This window comes from Macrotis lagotis, chromosome 1, assembly GCF_037893015.1.
Source record: "Macrotis lagotis isolate mMagLag1 chromosome 1, bilby.v1.9.chrom.fasta, whole genome shotgun sequence".
In the NCBI taxonomy this organism is placed as follows: Eukaryota; Metazoa; Chordata; class Mammalia; order Peramelemorphia; family Peramelidae; genus Macrotis; species Macrotis lagotis.
The window spans coordinates 71,306,737-71,324,640 of record NC_133658.1 but is presented as its reverse complement, the minus strand read 5'-3'; the positions used below and the strand labels follow the sequence as shown (position 1 = coordinate 71,324,640).

At 33.8% G+C, this 17,904-nt stretch overlaps 1 pseudogene; it reads left to right on the top strand.

Moving 5' to 3' along the window:
* The first annotated feature begins 6,916 nt into the window (after positions 1-6,916).
* On the top strand, positions 6,917-8,853 carry LOC141513536 (heat shock cognate 71 kDa protein pseudogene; annotated as a pseudogene).
* Positions 8,854-17,904: the final 9,051 nt, after the last annotated feature.

Sequence of the window (17,904 nt, the reverse complement as noted above, 5' to 3'; positions counted from 1 at the left end):
TAATTGGAAAATATGATTTCATGACTGCAAATGTATAATCTATATCAAATATTTTTCTTCTTATTGAGGGGTTTAGAGAATTAAAAAACTTAGAGTACAAAAATAAGAATGTTAAATTCCTTTTAAAAATAATAGGTGAAAAATAAAATATTAAATCAATAATTTAGAAAAATAAAAAAAAAATATGTGGTGAAAGTATGGAGAACTTGGATGAAACAATGAGGAGTAAGGACTATTCTAATTTCCCTATCTTAACCTGAAAGCTAAGGAAATTGAGTCAAAATACAGCCAATATTAGAAAGGTTGTTCAGAGAAACTGTGTCATACATGGAGAGCCATGTCTAGATAAGCAAGTGAAAAGATTTTACGAAAAAGGAAATCTGTTGCCTATGGAACAGACATTCTGGAGTAGAAAGGTTAGATGCTATTTGTTTGAGATTTTGAGGTAGAAATGTTGAAAAAGATGTAAATATATCTAGTAATATTAAATCTCCATCTAGAATGGAGAAAGCAGCTTAGATGGTGACAATGAAATTGAGAGGGATGAGTAGGGTATGGGGCAAATATGTTCATTATTTAATGGAGGGTGCCACTACTAGTTTTTTCCAAGGACGATTTGAAGTAGCAACAGGACAATATTCAGATAAATCATAGGAACTCAAGGGAAACATTTTATTACATTTTCTAATGGCACACATTTTTGTAGTTCATATTTACCAAAGATGTTTTTACCAAACTTGTAATCTTTCTGCAATACTTATACTACTATGCTTTTATTTTTTTGTTATTTTTTTTTTGTTTTGTTTTGTTTTTTGCAAGGCAATGGGGTTAAGTGACTTGACCAAGATCACACAGCTAGGTAATTATTAGATGTCTGAAGTTAGACTTGAACTCAGGCTCTCCTGACTCCAGGCCTGGTACTCTATCCACTGTGCCATCTAGCTGTTCCCTTTTTATTATTTAAATTTATTTATTCTCATCCATGCACACATGTATATTTTGAAATTGTAAAATTTCCTTCCACACTCTCTCCCTTGCTACCCTTCTCCCCTCAGCAGCAAGCAGTCAGATTATCATCGTACATACATATTTTGTTAAACATGTTTTCAGTTTCCAGTATGAGAAATTGTGATTAAGGGAAAGAGATACATAAGATATAATTTTTATAAAGTGTTCATCAAATTTAGAAGGTGTATGTGTGTGTGTGTGTATTTTGTTTTGTTTTGTTTTGTTTCCTCTTGATGGGGATAATACAGTCCTTAGCCAGTTTAATACAGTTATTCTATCTCTCTGGACTGTTGAGAGGAGCTGCTTCCATCACAGTAGCTAATCTCACAATGTTGTTGCTGATGTGTACATTGACTTTTGGTTCTACTCCCTTCACTCAACATCAGATCTCGTAAGTCATTCCATGCTTCTCTAGAGTACAACCATTTATGCTTTCTTATAGAACAATAATATCCCTTATTATTGTTTTAATTTATATTTCTCTAATCAATATTGATTTGGAGCATTTTTCATATGATTATAGCTTTAATGTCTTCATTTGTAAATGAAGACATTGAAAATGAATTGATCATTAATCAATTGGGGAATAACATGTGACCTTATTAATTTGATGCAATTCTATAAATATTTTCGAAATGATACCTTTATCAGAACTCCTAGTTGTGAAGATTGTTTCCCATTTTCGAATTTTTGCAGCATTGATTTTATTAGTGCAAAATTTCTTTGAATTAATATTGCCAAAAATCATTCATTTTGCATTTGATAATGTGTTCTAATTCTTGTTTGGTCATAAATTTATCACCTTTCCATAGATCTGCTAGATAGAACATTTCTTAGTCCATTAATTTATCTGTAGTATTACTCTTTATATTTAAATTTTATGTCTATTTTGACCTTATTTTGCTATAGAGTGTGAGATGTGGATCAGTGCCATTTCTTGTACAGTGACAATTTTAGAGGAGGGAAAGTTTGAAATAGTTGCATATTGTATTTTACCATGGAGGTATGATAGGAAAACAGATAATTGTTAAATTGAAACATGGGAGGGCAAAGGAAAGAGTTAAATATAATGTTCTAGGACAAATTTTGAAAGAAAATTTATTCTTCAACAGGAGAAATCAAGAGAAAGTGACATGCCTTTTGGTTTCTAAGAAGAAAAACAGAAGAAATGATGAAATTCTTTCATATATGAAGCATGGTCTTTCAGAACATCAGAGGTAGGTGTTAAAATTGTGAGTCATATTCAATTATTGAATTTTGATTGTATTTTCAGGTTTGAATGTAGAATTTGTCAGGTAGGGTAGTATGCAATATAACTAGAATGATAGGTAGAAACCTTGTTGTAAAAAGTTAAAAATGGCAAACAGAGGCTTAATAAAATTAATAAGGAGATTTTGCTAATTTCTGAATAGGAGAATGACATGTTATCCCTGATGTAGAGGAAAATTGAAGAGAGGTTTGAATTATGAGACTGATGAGCATAGATTGATAGGAAACATGAAGCTCCTGAAAGTTTGTTAGCATCAGAGAAACATTATCAGAAGAGGAAAATAGCATTCTAGGAGACCTACCAGGAGCTCCTTGCAATAATCCATTAGGTGAATAATGATTAGGATCATAGGAATGGATACAATAAAAAAAAAAAGATAAAAGAGACACAAATTAACCAGTAATGGAATCAGGAATAAATCAGGAGGGGAGGAGCCAAAGGGTAATTAATCAGGTTCTAACATCACAAATTCTATATTATACAAAGGAGATTTTCTTTTCCTATAGATAAACATTTTGTCCAAGATATGTTCTGAATATATAACATTAAGCAATTTGATATGCCAAAGAGATTTCCTTCCACTGTCACTGCTTCAAAATAATTTCCTGATTACTAAAATTATCGCCAAATGTAAGCAGCATCTCTTACTTGAACTCATCCAAATAATACTTCGGAAAATAATCAGTAAATAATAATTAAGAGGTTATTAGGAAAACATTTTTGGCTTGAATCTGTACTCAGTAAATATGAGTATTTTATTCATATGCCATCTACATGATTGGCTCCCTTTTCTGACGAGTGTTTTAAAATGTGAATGTTCCACTCAACTTCAGAAGTACAGCAAATAACCTGTACTTTTGAATCAGTCCTATTGTATCTTATCTTCTATACTTAGACCTAGGATTCCTGAAGAGTTAATAACCTACTCCTTTTTACCCTGTGCACTTTCTCTTCATAAGGCTGTTTATCTTCACAAACATGAATAGGTGTTGGGTTAGTTAATGCTCCAAAAGTTTCCCACAATCCTTTGCCACCCTACCCTTTCCACCTGAAATGAATGTCCTTCACCTAACCTTCCATCCTAATGAGCTAAGAGAGCCAGAGTTCCCTTTTAGCAATGCCCCAGTGTGACTAGCCCAGTGAGTAATTTATGTATTGATTTAGGGTCAGACATTCACAGGATATATTTCCAGTCTGCATTTTTGTTCATAGATATGCTTTCTTTTGACCATGAGACTAGTTAATTATGAGATTACTTTAGGAATCACCATCAAATTGCTAAGGCATATTTGGGTATAAATCAGTTTCCAAAGTTTGTGTATATTCAAGAGTGTATGGCATACAGACTCTGAAATATCCTTCTCAAAAGCAGAGTTGTATATTGATAGGAGATGAAACTTTCATTCCTTTCCCTATTTTTATTTGTTTTCACCATTTTCTCTTAGCTTGCACAGACTTGCCTACTACATTATGTTCCCAAAATTATTGAATCTTGAATTAAGAACCTTGAAAGCTTCTTACAGTACATAGACAAATAGAGCAGAAGGATATAGTGATATAATTGATATTATATTATATCAGTATGTAAATTATCCATGAACTTTTAGGTGTCTTGATAAAGTTATCATTCATATTGTCAATTTATCTTCCACTGAAACTTAGAAAAACTCATTCTAAATAAATTCAATTTGTCTTGAAAAAAAAAGAATATGAAAAGAAAGATATCACTTCCAATTGGGAGGAGTAATTTATCAACAGAATAAAAAGCATGTCAAATAATAGTCATCAAGTAATATTCCTAATGAACTGGATTATCATAATACTCAGAAACTTTCATAAATGTGTGCTCTTAGCAGTATAAATTCCCTCTACACTAGAGATAACAGTTCCTAGATTTCTTCCCATTCATACTATGTGTTTCCTATGCATGTTTTTCCAAAAAAGTTTTATGAAATAAGTATTTAGAACACTTCTGGTTTTTCAATATATCCACATACTCAGTACAAAGAAAGTTCAATCTTTCTTACTGAATGAATGAATTTAAAAAGTGTCCTTTAAATATTTACTATGTGCCAAACACCATGTTAAATACTTGGAAAAAAAAAAGACAAAGACATTACTTGCCCTTGAGCATCTTGCACTCTAATGATGGAGATGATGTGCAAAGGTGACTGGTTGCTAGGGAGGCAGTACTTTGGTTCCTAAAGTTACAAGGATGGTGACTGTGATATTGGGAGTGGATTAATATATCTCATCTAGGAGTTATAAAAAGGTTGATCAAAGGTTTTATTTTCATTGAACTAAAAAGTTATAGGTGGGAGTGGTATAAGAGGGTTTAGTGGTAAGGAAAGAAAGAACAGCCATGAATGAGGACAAACCAGCTGGGAAGGCAGAAATGAAAGAAGAGTATGGAATGAGATGAAAAATGAATGGAGCTTTTCTTTTCTGACCTTCTCCACTTGTAAAGCATGTCTCCTCTACAGCTGGAATTTCTTTCAGTGCCTGCAGCTTCCTTTCCCTAGAATATATTTCATCCTTTATCCCCTACATATAATCTCTATTCATTTAGGAAGACTGTCTTCATTTTGTGTTTGTAGAGAGGAAGAAAAGAACCTTCTTTCTGTGGAGGATGCAAACCAACTTGTCATGATTTTATTCTTGGTCTTGTTCCTGACTTTGTAGTCTTCAAAAGCATGTTTCTGCCAAGAAACTCTCTCTCTCTCTCTCTCTCTCTCTCTCTCTCTCTCTCTCTCTCTCTCTCTCTCTCTCTCTCCACCCCCCCCCCCTCATGAGGCTTGGTCTCCCACATTCAGTTCGCTGTTATGTTTTCTTTGGTTTGGACATAGGCAATTTGAGAGTGGAGTCTATTGTGCTTTTTTGATTGCATTTTTATTCCCATTGCTTAGGACCACGCTTGTTCTATAGCAAATGCTTAATGAATGATGACTTCCTTCCTTTTTTTTAAGCATAGGCAGTCTCCAGTACAGAGTCAGGTCCTAGAATGGAAATTTCAACAGAGCAAGAAAGTGGTGGAAAAGATGTCCAGAGAATCAGAAGTACAACATGACTGGCCTACCTCCTTTTCTAATAACTCAAGTCTTTAATAATGTTTTACTATCAATTATCATGGATAAGTCATCATTAGAAACATTTTACAGCCTGCTTATAAAATATATTTCTCTCCATTGACTTTTAGGAATTTAAAAATTGATAGAATCAAATAATTTTGAAGAAGTCAAATGACAAATGATTCAAAGGTATATTATGAAACCATTTAAAATTTCTGCTTAAATTTTGCTATATTGCAATTAATAATGAATTACTGAACAGTGATGAGAGGAGGGCAAATTCAAGAAATATAAAAGGAAAATATCCTCTTGTGATAGGAAAGAGATCCTAAAAACAAAATTATTTAATTGGTTAGTTCTTAATTTTTTTCCATCATCTTCCATTTTGGAGATCAAAAGGATGTTTAAGCAGTAAGAAAGATAAATGGGCCCCTTACTGTCTTAAAGTACACCATTTGCTACTGATTTGGAGGTCTAGAAGAATTCAATTACTTGTTTTTACTTATCTAATCAAGACAAAGATGTGACATCTGAGATGAAGTTATAGCCAGCTTTCCAGTGAGCAGGTTCCTGATTTGATGCTGATTTTGAATAAGTCTAAAGAATGAATAGGCATTTCTGACCAAAAGCAAAATTATGGAGGATACTTCACAAGGAGAAAAATGAGTAGTGAGTAAATTATTGAATTAAATATTGTGCTTAATTTTTAAGTTGATAAACATATTAAATGTTATCTATTTACTAAAATGTTCAAAGTATTGAGAAAGATTCAAATAGTAGTGAAACATTGGTCAGATATGAATTTATTATAATTTGATTAAGCAGAGTACTATTATGTTCAGTGCTTTGTTGATAGCAGATCTATAGCGTTTGATAAAGCTTAGTCCATGTCCTGATAGCATTAATTTTTAATATTGACTATATTAAATAGAATTTTTCATCTTGTATTTTCTCCTAAAATTTTTTTTATTTCTAGTTAATTTCTTAAAGGAACCTACTTTTATATAAAATTCAGGAGAAATTATTAATCTTTGCAACCCAGTGACCTGGACCTCCTAGAATGTTATGTGAATTAGATACTCTCTTTGCTTCAGGTATTTGTTTCTATTTAGCCATTTCTGAGAATATTCCACATTTTCAACTTTGCCTACTCACTTCTTTGGCTCCTTTTTTTCCTTTTTCTTTCTTTCTTTCTTTCTTTCTTTCTTTCTTTCTTTCTTTCTTTCTTTCTTTCTTTCTTTCTTTCTTTTTTTTCAAGGCAATGGGGTTAAGTGACTTGTCCAAAGTCACATAGCTAGGTAATTGCTAAGTGTCTGAGGCTGGATTTGAACTCAGGTCATCCTGACTCCAGGGTTGGTATTTTATCCCCTGTACCACCTAGCTGCTCCCTTTGGCTCCTTTTAAAATCCAACTAAAACCACAGAAAGATGGAGAATCTTGCTGCTCAGGGAACATTCCAGGAGGCTAGGGTCATTGAATTCAAAAGTATGTGATTGCTATTCAGTGCAGAGCCAACCCCCATTTTTTCCCTCCACAGTAGTCAGCTAGGACCCTTAACTACCCAGCAACCATGCTGAAGGGGTTGGCAGGTGTCATGTATCTTAATACCACTTATCCCTGTATGGGAGTTTTCCAACATGGGAAAGTGGAGATCATTACTAATGACTAAGGAAACAGGACCACCTCAAGCTACATTGCCTACATTACTCAGAATATTTAATCAGTGATGCTATGAAGAATCATTTCAATGAACCCCGCCAACATGTTTTTGATGCCAATGGTTCAATTGGTTGGAGATTTGATGATGCAGTTTTACAGTCAGACATGAAGCATTGACTTTTCATTGTGATGAATAATGCAGACAGGCATAAGATTCAAGTGCAGTGCAAAGAAGGGAGACCAAAAGTTTTTATATAGAAGAACTATCCTCTGTGGTCCTGACCAAGATGAAAGAAATTGCTGAAGCTTACCTTGGGATGATATTGTGGTCACAGATACTGTGATCACATTACCAGTCTATTTCAATATTTTCCAATATTTGAACACCAAAGATCCTGAAATCATCACTGATCTCAATGTGTTCCAAATCATCAGTGAGTCAATTTTTATTGCTGTTGCTTATGGCTTGTGTGAAAAAAAGTTGATGCCTAGAGAAATGTTTAGATCTTTGATCTTGGAGGTCATACTTTCAATGTCTCCATTCTTATAATTGAAGATCTTTAAAGTCATGTCCACAACTGGCAATACCCACTTGGGTTGGGAGAACTTTCACAACTGTATTTTCAACCATTTCATTGCTGAGTTCAAGTAAAAGCACAAGAAGAATATCACTGAGAACAAGAGGATTGTTTGTGGACTGTTCACTGCTTGTAAATGTTCAAGGGGCACCATCTCTTCCAATACCCAGACCAGTATTGAGATGGACTCCATATAGTAAGGCATCAGAACTCATGGCAAAGAGCTGAATGCTGATCTTTTTGGTTGAAAAGGACCTGGGTCCTATGGAAAAGACATTGAGAGAAGTTAAACTAGATAAATCACAGATTAATGACATTTTATGGTTGTCCTGTTCAGTTATTCCACTCACATTCCCCAAATACAGAAGCTTCTGCAAGACTTCTTCAATGGTAAGCTACTCAATAAGAGTATCACTCCTGAGGAAGTTGTTGCCTATGGTACAAATGTCCAGGCTGCCATTTTATCTGGAAATAAATCCAAGAATAAGCAGAACTTACTGCATTTGGATGCCACTCCTTTTTCTCTTGAAATTAAAACTGCTGGTGGAATGATGACAGTTCTGATCAAATATAATATCCTCATCTCCACCAAGCAGACACAGAACTTTGCCACCTATTCAGTCAACCAGCTTGGTTTGCCTAATCAGTTTTATGATGACAAGAGAGCCATGACCCAGGATAACAACGTGCTTTGGCAAGTTTGAGTTCACAGGAATCCTTCCAGTACATATTGAAGTGATATTTGATATTGATGCAAATAGCATTCCCAGTGTTTCTCCTGGGGATGAGAGCATAGGCAAGTGGAACAAGATCACCATCACCAAAGACAAAAATCATCTGAGAAAGAAGATATTGAGCATATGGTCTAGGAGACTGAGAAATACAAAGTTGAGCATGAGAAACCAGAGACACACATTGTCTTCTAAGAGTTCCTTTGAATCTTATGCTTCAAACATGAAGGCTACCATAGAAGATGAAAAAATGAAAGTCAAAATTAGTGATGAAGACAAAAAGAATGTCTTTGGCAAATATAATGAAATAATCAACTGGTTGGATAAGAAGCAGACTGCTGTGAAGGAAAAAAATAAGACTGAACATCAGCAGAAATAATTGGAGACAGCATGCAACCCCATCATTATTAAACTATGCCAGAATGTAGGAGGAATCCCAGGAGGTATTCCAGGAGGAATGCCTGGTAGTTTCCCAGGAGGGTTGAGCAGCCCCTTCTGGATGTGCTTCTTCTGGACCCACCATTGAAGAGATTGACTAAATGTAGCAGAAGAATGATCATTCCACACACTTTCCAAAAATTGAAGGACTTAAAATTTCTGGGGCAGTAGCAGTTTAAAAGTAACATTTGAACTACTGTGTAAATTTGGGCATTTTGAATACTTGAATGTGTGCAGAGGGAGGGAAATGAACAACATTGTACTTTATCGGTACTGTAGACAAGTAGAAATATAATTCTTATCCTGGAGAATAAAACCTATTTAAAACTGGCACCATAAAAAAGTATGTGCCTGGAAGTAAGACTTAAAAAGACTGGAAAGATAGGAAGGGACTAGATAATAGAGGGTTTTGATTGCAAAGCAGAACATTTTTTTATTTGATCCACTAGAGTTTAAAGAATGGGAAGTAACATGTTCAGTCCTGTGTTATAAGAAAACCAAGATGTTAAAATAGACTGAATTTATTAATCTGAGAAATTAGAATTTTTGCATTTTTTGAAAGACTATTCAGAGACAAAACAATGCCTCTGAACATCTATTGTTAATCAAAAAATTAATGTTTCCTTTGCTAATAAAGGGAAAAGTTAATTAGACATGGCAAAGACATTTCAGAATCAGCCTAAGTATAACATGGTAAGTTATAGAAGTATTGTGAATCTTCATCTCCTGAGTTTCTTTGACTATGTCCAAAGTAGTATATTATATGGAACCCAAGAAATGACAGTTTGTTAGGAATGGGTAATTATCCTCTTACAAAAAAGCTAGTATTATTTCCATTGTTGTTGTGTTTAATCTTCATTTAAAAAGAGGAAAACTAACATCATAGGATGAATGTCGAATCACATGTAAATTGAATTTAAGTGAAGCTGAGTTGAACATCTGCAGTTTTACTGTCTCTTTCAGAGTTATCAAAAGCTAGTGGCAAGACAAAAGTCAAGACCACTAGTGATAACCTGGAATGGAGTGAATGACCAGTGCCTTTCTGTTTCACCTAGCTCTAAGTACTCCACGATAACTGGTTTAGCTGCCTTCATGGTCATTGTCTTCTGACCATCTCCAGAAGAAGTCTTATGCTTGGGGTAGATAACCTGCTAATTAACCTTCATGTTTAAGGTTTGCTTGTTTTTCTCGCTCATCTGCCAAGATAGTTTTATCAGGGCATAGCAATGACACATTCTTCAACTTCTTGCAACCCTAAGTATGAGTGTTGGGTCAGAGGTGGGGAGCAAAGGTAGAAGGCTTGGCAAGTCCTTTCTTCAGAGCTGCTAATCCTCTTGAACACCTTATGAGGGAAGTTTATTGAAAATGATTAAGTTTTGAAAAATCATGCAGACCTTCTCTCCTCCCTTTCCAATATCTCTTACTTAAATATTATCAAATTTGAATCATACAACAACCCTATATTAAAAATAAAGTCGATTTTATTAGCCCCATTTCAGAGATGAGAAAACTGGTTTAAGGAGGTTAAATTGACTTGTTCATGGTCACAGAGTTAGAAAACTGGAAGCAAAATAAAGGTTTTCTACTAATTCCATCTAATGTGTTCTTTCTACTGCACTGTATTTAAATTGCTAGAATTCTTCTATCTTTTATTAGGCCTTGTGATAGTTATACAGTTATATAACGTTATCCATTCAAACAATATACATCTACGTAAAAGACCTTTAAAACACATACTAAGATACTCACTTTGAAACCAAAGGGGGAAAAGTGAACCTTACTTGCTTTCAAGGAAATTATAATCCACTGGCGAAATGCTACATCTGTAGAAATAAATAGGAAAATATCTGCAGAATAAATACGAAGTCATTCCTGGAGTGGGCTGAGAGGGCACCAAAATTAGATGGGGACAAGGAAGATGGATTAATTCTAAACCGGGTTACCACGCTCTAGGTGGTGATACTTGAACTTAGCCTTAAAAGATTTTAAGTGTTGATAGAGTTCTGTGATGTAGAGGTAAGAAATGAATAGTTACCACGTCTTTGCGAAACTGCCAAGATGGCAGATGAAACTTTTTAGAAGGTAAACAAGTTGGTCAATTTGCCTGGAATATAGTGTGCAAAGAGAATTAATATGCAAGAACCCTTGAAAGATAGACTTGAGATAGTCTAGGAAAAGTTTTATCATGAAATAGGAAGGTTTTATTTTTTATTAGATTGATGAGGGAATCAATCGCTGGAGTTTCTGAAATATGTTCAAAATAGCCTTTTAAAATTTCATTTTGTAGCTGTGTAGAGGAGGGAATTGAAGAGAGGAAAAGAAAAGAATCAAGAAAATTGATTAAAAACCCACTTGAATAATCCATATGAGAGGTAATAAGGGCCTGGATCAGAGTGGTCTTGTATCTGGAGAGAAGGGGGATTGGAAGTTATGTTTTGGAGGTAGAATCTTTGATATTCTGCAAATGATTAAGTATAAGATGTGAGAAAAGAAATTCAGAGAGAACTCCAGTGTGGTAATCCTAGGTTTGAAAATCCTCAAAAGAAATGAGTTCATAAGGAAGGGGAAGAAGAAAAAGGAAGATGATGAATTTGTTTTAATTTGTTGATTTTAAAATTGTTGTTGCTTATTCAATTGGAGCTGGGAAGTTGACAGCTGGCAATGTTTGTTAGGAGTTTAGAATCAAGGTAGCATTGATCTGGTTTAGCCCATCCGCTGAAAGGTTTTACCAGGGTTGTGAGTATGTATCCTACAGCTTCTTGAAGCCTCAGTTGAGAGTTGATTACTAAGTGAACCCAACAAAGGTGGATGAACAGCTCTGAGGACAGTGTAAGTAAAAGTGCTAGAAAAGAGGGCAAATCCCATAATCTCGATTTTCTATCAGGGGAACAGAGTTGATGTAAGGATCAAATGTTACATATATTTGTAAGTATTATTTTATTTAATAACAATAATGATAATTTTATATATGCATAAATATGTTAAGAAATTTTAAATGATATAGGAATGCTGGTTATTTTTGGCAGTTTCTAATTAGAGGTTTTGTAGATGGCGATATTGAGAACCAGGGATGCTTAGTGACTAATCTAGCTAAAGTTACATAAGTGGTAAATGATAGAACCAGGTTTTGAGTCCCTGTTCCACTGAAAGAGTGTTAATTTTGTCTCCCTTTCTTAAGTAGTGATTGCTCATTTATGCACCAAAGAAGATGTCATCTTCAGATTCCATTAACTATTCTATAAACTATAGTCATATTTGATGGAAATATTATATCTTACCTAACACTTATCACAGTGCTTTGCACAAAATAGGTGATTATTAAATGTCTGTTGAATGATGGTCAAAATACAGTGAGGTTTAAGTAATGGAAAACATGACACTATACAAGAATATGTAGATGGATGAATAGAGAGATAAATAGATAGAGATAAATATAATCATAGGAGCAAACTCTACATTTACCTGCTTTTCTTCTTCTCTGTATACTATATATATATATATCTAGATATATATAGCTAGATATATCTAGATATATAGAGAAATATAGATGGATACCTACATTTAAATATTTTACATATATTCATACTTGTGTCTGTATAAATATATACATATAAATGACATGTATAAGATAGCTAGATAGATAAGAGACAGGCAGATAGATAGACAGAGAGATAATCATAAAAAAGAATGATTCTTGAGACAAATTGAATCTTCAAAGTTTCCAGGTTCATTACCTACTAAATGAGAAATTTATCTGTGGCCAATACTAAATTTTTCCCTTGCCCATGATATAACTCACAATGGGGTCCAGTCTTTGAGTGAGCTTAGGGGGGAAGTTATTTGTTTTATGGAATCATTAAAGTTTATAGCTTAAATCGTAAAAGTCTATTCTTACTGCATGAACTATAGCAGTTGTACTAGTAGGAACTTGACTTGATCTCTTTGGTCCTTCAGATCAGAGATTGTATTACTGAATGGAAGCAATAAGGATGCACATTTTATGTATGTATATGTGCATATAAAGATATAAATACAATCTAATATATTTCATAAATATTGAAAAATTATTAGAAAAGTTATTAGAAATTGAAGATTTTTATGACAGATATATCTTCTACTGTTCTTTGACTCTATTATCAATATAATGGCAAGCTGAAATTCTATAATCAGATTCAGAGTAATTTGATCTGTTTTGATTTCATTATTTTTGCTTTTGACATGTCCTCTGTATACTTAATTTAGTCAAAATTAGCAAATTATATTATGACTCCTACTTTAACAGTGGACTTAGGGGAATGCCAGGTACATTCTAAATATGTAGCAGCAACAGTAGTAATAGTAGTAGTAGCAGCAGCAGCAGCAGCAGTAGTAGTAGTAGTAATAGTAGTAGTAGTAGTAGTAGTATCAGTGATATCAGTCATAATAGTAATAGTAATTATAAAAGCAGAAACAACTAAGAATAACAGCAGGAGTAGAAGCATCAGCATAATGAGGAGGAGAGCAAGGAGGATGAGGAAGGAGAAGTGAAAAAGAGGAGGAATAAAAGAAATAAAAAAGAGGAGTGGTAATAATAGTAGTGTTAGTGGCATTGGTAGCAATACTAGTGATAATAAATGTCACATGTACATTTATTAATCTTCAGTCTCCCGGTGAAATTGATTTTTCCCCATGATGGCTAGAAATGACTTAACAAAAATATTTTCCTTTTGTATGAATAGTTTGTACCCAGCAAGATTAAAAGCCCACCGACCATGGTTAGCATATTCCTAAATGGTTAAATGCATAATCTCCTATTTGTATAATTTAAATGCATAGATGGGCATTTTTTATATATGCACACATACATAAATATGTCTATATGCATAGATGTGTGTCCTTTAGTCATGTACAGTGAGACTGCAGCTTATAAATTTAAAAAAAATACTTCATAAAGCTCCTCATTCTATTCAGAATCTTTCACAGAGATGGTATTTAACCCAGGATCATTTAGAGTTAAGTATTCTCATTCCTAGGCATAGTTTAATTCTATCCTGTTATAGGCAAGTGAAAAGATTATGCTGTATAGAGTATATATGCCAGTGAATTATTCTTCCATTGATGCACATGTATTACTTCTATTAAGCTTAATAGAAGCTTCACAAGCCATATCAATAAGATGATTTGCCTCTGAATCTTTCCTTGACAATCATCCCACATCATGAAGATGACAATTATAATAAAAGCAGGGAAATTAGCGATGGAGAGACCTATTAGATCATCTCCCTTGATCCTTGAACGATACAACAGTGTTTCATACGTTTTATCCTTTGGGGCTTTTCTCTAAGTAAACTCTTTTTATTCAAAACATTCCAAATAATAGGCAAGGTGCTCTTTGGGGAAACATTCTGGAGCCCAGAGGCCCCTTCAGGCAGTTTTCCCCCCCTTGAAACTCTGCCTTAGGTTTCTCTTTGTCTCCCTTCCAGCTCTGACACTTAGCAACCTCCTCGGACTACTTGAAGCACTTACTTGTGTCTGGTGAGTGGGCACTGTCAAAGACCGAGGAGGCTGCCTGAGACTCGATGTAGGAGGCAATTGACTATGGGAGCAGACACACAAAAATACCATGTTACGATTTTATTGTACAAGCTTCAGCTGCAATTCACAATGGGCTCAGTTCTGCTCCCATTATTCAAGCATGGGATTAGCTGTGTTCATTTGTGTCTGAATTCCCTGGTTATTGTCACAAGAAATTTTGCTATGAGAACTACAAATTCCATTCAGGAATACTGGCTTCCAAATCTCTGTCTGCCCCAAGAGGGAGAGGTTGCCATCTGGGGAAAATATTTCAAATCATTTTTCAAATACATGATTTTATTCTGCAAAGAATCCACAAGGGGAACTCTAGATCGGAAAGGCCAGTGTATATAATTTATATGATGAAATAGCATCACAATACATTGAGTTCTTATTCAATCATTTTCTGGAGTATCATTGCCCTCATTTATGGCTGAAGATAATGTTCAAAGTAAATAAAGGCAACTAAAATAGACAATAATGGTCAAATATTATGAGGGACAAGAGTCTAGTTGAATGCTACTCTTTTGAGATAGCAAATTTTTTTCATCTGTCTAGAAAATATTGATGAAAATATTTTTCTCAATCTACATACTCCTTCTGGATACTTATACAATCTACACATGCACACGATTTATATAAATGCATGGCCACAAGCACATAATCATGCATTAAATAATCCTTTTTTTAACACACCCTTCCCCAATGTGAGGCTTCTTGGGAAAATCTTGAATTCAATAATATATACAAGGTCTGGGGACCACCGAGGTCTTTTCATCGACTAAGTGATGCATTAGAGTTTTCCCATCATTTTAATGAATTCTTGGTCAGTCATTTAGAATTCTTCAATACAGTGAAGATAGTTTTATTTGTAATGAGGCCAACTACTTTTGGGATTGAGAAGAAATTTCATTGCTTTAGCTACTATTATACATTAAGTATAAGTACTGTCCCTCTAGACACAATTTAAAAAAATCATTATTTCCACCTCAGAAAAAAACATTTCTACTAAAAAATCAATACTTGAAATTATTAGTTAATTAAAAACATTTTCTTTTTCATATTGTATTTAGTATTTTATTTTTCCCCAGTTACATAAAAATTTTTGAAATTCATTTTTAAAACTTTGAGTTCCAAATTCTATCCCTTTTTCCTACACCATTCATTTAGATGACAAGCAATTCAATACAGATTATACATGTTGTAGTCACGTTGTAAAAGAAAACACAGACCAAAAAAACTCAAGAAAAATAAAGTATATAAGTCATGCTTCAATCTGTCTTCAGACATTATCAATTCCTTCTCTGGAAATGGACAACATTTTTCATGACAATTCCTTTAGAGTTGTCTTGGATCTTTGTTGAGAATAGCCAAGTGATTCACAAATGACCATCTTACAATAGCTATTATTTTATAGAACATACATTTCACTTTGTATCAGCCTATGTAAGTCTTTTTAGGTTTTTCTTAGAGCAACCTACTCATCATTTCTTATAGCAGAATAGTATTTCATTATAATCACATATCAGAATTTGTTCAGCCATTCCCCAATTGATAGGTACCCCTCATATTCCAATTCTTTAACGTGAGAAAAGAGCTGCCATAAATATTTTTGTACACATGGGTCTTTTTCGTTTTTTAAAATTTCTTTTTCAAGACATATCTAGTATTGGTATTGCTAGATTAAAGGAAATGTATATTTTTACAGCCCTTTAGGCAGAGTTCCAATTTGTTCTACAGAAAAAGGTCGAATAATTCACAACTCTGCCAACAGTGCATTGATGTCCTAGTTTCCAACCTCTCCAACATTTATCACCATCCTTTTCTGTTTTATTAGCAAATGTAATAGGTATGTGGTAGTATCTCAGAATTGTTTTAATTTGTATTTCTCCAATCGATAGTGAGTTATAACATGTTTTCATATGACTATGGATAACTTTGATGCTTCATCTCAAAACTTCATATGCTTTGATCATTTATTAATTGGAGAATAACTTATTTTTATAAATTTGGATCAGTTCTCTATATACTTCAAAAATGAGGCTTTTATGAAAGAAACTTGATCCTTGTTTCATTGTTTTTGCCCACGTTTACTGTTGCTGTCATCTCCATTCTATTTCCCCCCCCACATCAGTTTATTCTAGTCTCTCTCATTTCATCCTTATCCTCCTCAAAAGCATTTTGCTTTTGTCTATCCCCTGTGCCAACTTGCCCTCCCTTCTATCATCCCAATCTCTTGTCATCCCTCTCCTTTCCTAATTTCTTGTCAGATAACATAGATTTTCTGTACCCAATTGGAAGTGTATGTTATTCCTTCTTTGAATCAATTCTTATGAGTAAGATTCACTCATTCCCTTTCACCTCCCCCCTCTTCCCTTCCATTATAAAAACTTTCCCTTATTTAGGTGAGACAATTTACCCCATACTACTTCTCCCCTTCCCCCCCCCCCAGTACATTCCTGTCACCCCTTAGTTTTATTATTTTAGATATCATTCTTTCACAGTCAACTCATGCTTCGGCTATCTGTCTGTATGTCTTCTAACTACCCTAATAATGAAAAAAGTTCTTATGAGTTTCTAGGATCATCTTCCCATGCAGGTATATGAACAGTTTAGCCTTCTGAAGGTAAAATTTTCTATTTAGTTTTGGTCTTTTAACCTATAATACTTGATTGTCTTCTATTTCATTGAATGCATAATATTTTTCCCTGAAGTTTTGGTAGGTAGGTAATTCTTAGTTATAATTCAACTCTTTTGCCTTCCAGAATATCATATTACATCCCCTCCCTTCCTTTAATTTAGAAACTATTAAATCTTGCTTTATCCTGACTGTGACTCCATAATATGTTAATTGTTTCTTTCTGGCTGCTTGCAATATTTTTTCCATAATTGGGAATTTGACTATAATATAGCTGGAAAATTTCATTTTGAGAACTCTTTCATGAGGTGTTAGTGGATTCTTTCAAGATCTATTTTATATTCTAATTCTAGATACCATGGCAGTTTGCCTTGATAATTTTTTGAAAGTTTATATCTAGTCTTTTTTTTGAATATAAATTACAGGTAGTCAAATCCTTAAATTGTCTCTCCTGAATTTATGTTCTAGGTAAGTTGCTTTTCAAGAGATAAATAACATTTTCTACTATCTTTACAATATGCTGGTTTGTTTTTCACTTGTCCTATTCTAATGTTCACATAATTATTTTCTTCAATGAGCTTTTGTATTTTCTTTTGCATTTGATCATCTACTTTTATAAGAGTTTTTATCTTTTCTTTAGTAAATTTTTATGCCTCTTCTTCTTTTTTGGTTAATTCTGCTTTTTAAGGCACTGTTCTCCTCATTGTTTTGTTTGGATCTCTTCTACCATTTGATGTGACCTGTTTTTAAGGTGTTATTATCTTCAATATTTTTGTGCCTCCTTTACCAAGCTGTAGACTTCTTTTTCATCATTTTCTTGCACCTCTCTCTCACTCTCTCAGTCCACTTCCCACTTTTTCCTCTTCATTTTTTACTTGATTTTCAACATCAGTTTTAGAACTTTTCCATGACCAAGATCAATTCATATTTTCTTGGAGGCTTTGTAGGTAGGAGCATTGAC